The sequence below is a fragment of the Colobus angolensis genome, unplaced genomic scaffold (genome assembly GCF_000951035.1).
Source record: "Colobus angolensis palliatus isolate OR3802 unplaced genomic scaffold, Cang.pa_1.0 Scaffold3, whole genome shotgun sequence".
NCBI classification, from domain to species: domain Eukaryota; kingdom Metazoa; phylum Chordata; class Mammalia; order Primates; family Cercopithecidae; genus Colobus; species Colobus angolensis.
The window spans coordinates 21118399-21123448 of NW_012116265.1; the positions used below are offsets into that span (position 1 = coordinate 21118399).

The 5050-nt window shown below is 43.4% G+C and overlaps 1 protein-coding gene across 1 annotated transcript in view; it reads right to left on the reverse strand.

Moving 5' to 3' along the window:
• The window catches only part of RBM25 (RNA binding motif protein 25), an 84472-nt gene that overhangs the window by 78985 nt on the left and 437 nt on the right, over nt 1–5050 (reverse strand). The window lies entirely within an intron of this gene.

Consider the following 5050-nt stretch of genomic DNA (forward strand, 5'->3'; position numbering starts at 1 on the left):
TTCACTGTGTTAGCCAGGATGGTCTCGATCTCCTGACCTCGTGATCCGCCCATCTCGGCCTCCCAAAGTGCTGGGATTACAGGCTTGAGCCACGGCGCTCAGCCTTGAAGAGTTTTTGACTTGTCACATTTTAACATTATCACTGGCCACTGTGTTAAGCCTGGAAGGGAACAGGATAGAAGAAAGAGACTGGCACAATAATCCATATAAGAGATGGTAGCCTGGAGAGATGGTGGCCTGGAACAGGTGGTAGCGGTAAAAGCGTTATCAAGTTGTTGGATCTTGGATATATTTTGAAGGCAGCCAATAGGATTTGCTGAGGGATTACATAATATGTGGGATTTAAGAGAGAGAAATGCAGTTATCTTATGGCACTGAAATCATTTCTACAGTATTTTTTAAAATATTGAAAGTATCTCACTTTTAGAAGGTTCAAAGCACCTTTTCCTGCTAAGTATGAAACTTTATAGCTCATGATAATAACAACAGGAACCTGGGCCAGGTGCAATGGCTCATGCCCGTAATTGCGGCACTTTAGGAAGCCAAGGCAGGCAGATCACTTGAGCTCAGGAGTTCAAGACCAGCCTGGGCAACATGGTGAAACCCCATCTCTACCAAAAATACAAACAATTAGCCAGGTGTGGTAGCACGCACTATGGTCCCAGATACTCAGGAGGCTGAGTTGGGAGAATCGCTTGAGCCCGGGAGGTGGACGTTGCAATGAGCCAAGATCACACCACTGCACTCCAGCCTGGGTGACAGAGCAAGGCCTCCCAAAAATTAAATAAAATAACAGAAACCTATGATGGAAGTGTTTCCTATCTCTAGTGTGCCGGTGGTCACACAGATGTATGCATCTGTTGAAACTCACTGAAATTAAAACAGATGCATTTTATTGTGTGCAAATTTTATCTCAAGAAATTTGGTCCAAAAAGAAACCCTGAAGACTTACCTCTAGTACTCAAAATATGCATGCACTCAGCTTTTCTTTTTTTCACTTTTTTCTCTTTAAATCTTTCAGACTATTCTTTTTTCTGCACTCCTAATACTGCAAGTATCCAAAATATAGTAAAATACTACTAATAAGCATTCCCCTATTGCAGACTTACCCAGATAGAAACAAAATTATTTCTCCCAGGATAGATTATTTTAGACTAGCTCCATCAATACACTATGTGCCAAATTTCTGAAATGCTAAGAACGAACTGAGATTCCTCTCAGCGAATATTCACATACAACTCACTCATTCATTCAATATCTACTTCTAATTATGTATCAGGTCTGCAGGAATTATTCCTAGAAAAAAAAAAAAGTGTTTTATGCCCAAAGAAGAATGGGAAATGCTTAACAGAAAAACTACTTTTACAGCAAAGCTTTTCAGAAGTATGAAAATACTCAATTGTTTCGAAATCTCCAAAAACGTTGATCTTTTTCTGACATTGCCACTTTGTTGTTTCACAATTTCAGTGATTAAAGAGCAACACTCCTGTGCATGCCTATAGTCACAGCTACGCAGGAGGATCGCCTGAGCCCTGGAGTTCTGGGCTGCAGCACACTACCGATGAGGTGTTCATGCTAAGTTCATTCAGCAATAACATGGTGACCTCCTGGGATGAGAGGGAATCACCAGGTTGCCAATAGAGAAGGGCAAAACTCCCAAACTGATCAGTAGTGGGATTACGCCTGTGAATAGCCACTGCACTCCAGCCTAAGCAATACATGAAGAATCCATCTTTTTAAAAAGAAAAACAAGGCTGGGCGCAATGGCTCATACCTGTAATCCCAGCACTTTGGGAGGACGAGGCAGGTGGATCCTTTGAGCCTGAGTTCCAGACCAGCATGGGTAACATGGTGAAACCCCATCTCTGCCAAAAATACAAAACACTAGCCAGGCATGGTGGCATGCACCTGTGGTCCCAGCTACTCGGGAGGCTGGGGTGGAAGGATTGTTTAAGCCTGAAATGCAGAAGTTGCAGTGAGCCGAGATCGTAGCACTGCACTCCAACCTGGGTGAAAGAGACCCCATCTCAAAAAACAAACCAAACAAAAAAGTGGCACTATCTACTACTATCTATAGAGAAAAGTGAGTGCTTGCCTGAAACTGGGGTGGAACAGAGTGACTTGAAAACAGAATAAGGAATCCTTTCGGGGTAATGGATGCATAACTTTGTATATTTACCAAAAATCATTGAATTGTGCATTTACAGGTGAATTTTCTATGTCAATATAGTCCACATAGTTGCCATTTTTAAAAAAGTATACTGGCCGAGTGCGGTGGCTCACACTTGTAATCCCAACAATTTGGGAGGCCAAGGCACAAAGATCACATGAGGTCGTAAGTTCCAAGACCAGACTGGACAACATGCTCAAACCCCGTCGCTACTAAATATACAAAAATTAGCCAGGCATGGTGGCGGGTGCCTATAATTCCAGCTTGTATGGAAGATGAGGCAAAAGAATTGCTTGAACCCGGGAGGTAGAGGTTACAGTGAGGTAAGATCGCGCCACTACACTCCAGTCTGGGCGACAGAGCGAGACTCCACCTCCAAAAAAAAAAAAGTGGCCGGGCGCGGTGGCTCACGCCTGTAATCCCAGCACTTTGGGAGGCCGAGATGGGCAGATCACGAGGTCAGGAGATCGAGACCATCCTGGCTAACACAGTGAAACCCCGTCTCTACTAAAAATAAAAATTAGCCGGGCGCGGTGGCGGGCACCTGTAGTCCCAGCTACATGTGAGGCTGAGGCAGGAGAATGGCGTGAACCTGGAAGGCGGAGCTTGCAGTGAGTGGAGATCGCGCCACTGTGCTCCAGCCTGGGCAATAGAGAGAGACTTCGTCTCAAGAGAAAAAAAAAGTACACCAACTCAGAAAAATCGGCAAAATCTAAGAGCTGTAGATTAGGTATTTTATCAATGTTACTTTCCTGATTTTGATTGTTGTACTGTTGTTACATAAGACTAGCCCTAATTTTTAGGAAACACACTTAAGTATTTATGGGTCAGGGGGCATCACATCTGCAACTTACTAGCAAAACATTTCAGGAGAAACCTATGAAGAGAAGAGAAGGAGAAAGCAAATTGGCAAAATGTTAACATTTGAGGAATCTGGTGAAAGATATCTGAGATTTCTTTTGCACTATTCTTGCAACTTTTTTTGTAAATTTGAAATTATGTCTATATAAAAAGTTAAAAGCCAATACCAATAATTCTGGGTAGTGGAAGTTTGTTCTTCCTTTAGTTTCAACAACTTTCAAATTTCAAAAAAAGGTAGAAAAGCTATTTAAGAAGAATCAAAAATCCCCTTTTGTGAATGGCAGTGGTAGTGTTTGAAAAGTCAATCAAGAGATCTCTAAAGGAAGATGTTGAGTCATAAATGATTCCTTTGCTTCCAAAGCTATAAAATAATTTAATTTTTCACTAAATCATGCGTAAATAAGAAAACTAAACTGCTAATTTGTCTGTGGACAAAAACATAACTTGAAAATTCCAAATTCCTGTTAGGTCTGAAGTAGTTACCCAATGTTATCATGGACTAGTTTTACTTTAAAAATACATTCAGAAGGCCGGGCACGGTGGCTCGCGCCTGTAATCCCAGCACTTCGGAAGGCCGAGGCGGGCGGATCACAAGGTCAGGAAATCGAGACCATCCTGGCCAACATAGTGAAACCTCGTCTCTATTAAAAATACAAAAATTAGCCAGGCGTGGTGGTGCGCGCCTGTAGTCCCAGCTACTCAGGAGGCTGAGGCAGGAGAACCGCTTGAATCCGAGAGGCGGAGGTTGCAGTGAGCCGAGATCGCGCCACTGCCCTCTAGCCTGGGCAACATAGCAAGACTCCGTCTCAAAAAACAAACAAACAAAAATTCAAGAATCAGGGTTGGACTCTTACATTTTATTGAAAATTCTTAAATAACAAATTATGTCAATATAGATTTAAATGCTTACTATGTGTTATCTGGATATCCCACGAAGGATTTTACATACGTTTTTCTCAATCTCCAACCCCAATAACGTATAGATACTACCATAAATTCATTTTACAGAGGAACAAAAACCAAAGCTTAAAAAGAAAAAGCAGAAAGAAAAACCAAGGCTTTAGGTTAAATTAATTAGAAGAGTGTAAGATTCACGTGAATCATGAATAACTTACGACCAATTTAATCCCTTTCAAGTCCTCTGAATGTTTTTGGAAATGGCCTTTAAAAAAATTAAAAGCTCCAAAGACAATACAAAAATTGTTTATACATTACTGCCCACTGCCTAATACACAATACTTCACACTAATACAGCAGTAGGGTGCAACAGAGGTCCAATCTCTTCCCTTCTCTTGGCTCCACTCTGCCCAGTATCAAAATGGCATTTCCATGGCAATACAAATCCGTATTACATAACTTCCGAAAAATCTTCACAGTCCTACGTCTATTCCGGAAAACCGTATTTAAAAGCATGATTGACGACCAAAGAAAAATGAGAAAGTAACATTTTAACGTGGAGCTTAGTAATCGCCTAGAATGAATGGCGATATACAGTTTACTGCACCCTCCAATGCTCAAAGGAGGTTGGATGGCAAAATTCATGACTATCTTAAGCAAGCCAGGAGAGTGCTAAAAAGGTAGGTATTAGCTCAATTCCAAGGGGGTGGGGCCCAGTTCGCTTGGTGGCGGGCTCTAGATGGCCAAAGAGGAAGGGAAAGATATCCGTTGGTGGCCAGCACCTCGCTGAAAAGGGTGGGTGGAGGCTAACATCAAGGCAACGGCTGGGGCGAGTGCCCCAGGCCCGAAAACCTACTGTGGGGCTCCGGTAAGTAAGGGGGCTCAGGGAAGGGCTCCCCAGGGGCAGACCGATCGTTTTGGGTCTAACGTGGAGCCCAGGAGGGGCAGAGACGATTCACTCCGCGGCGGAACGTGGAAGGGAAAGGGAAAGCGGGCGACAATGCAAGACGGAAAGCTCAAGTCATAGGTCTGGCCTCCACGGGCTCCGGCTGGGCCCACAGGTCTTCCAGGCCTTAGAGAAGAGGAGAAACCAAGCCTCGTGCCGACCCCTCCCCCACCCCC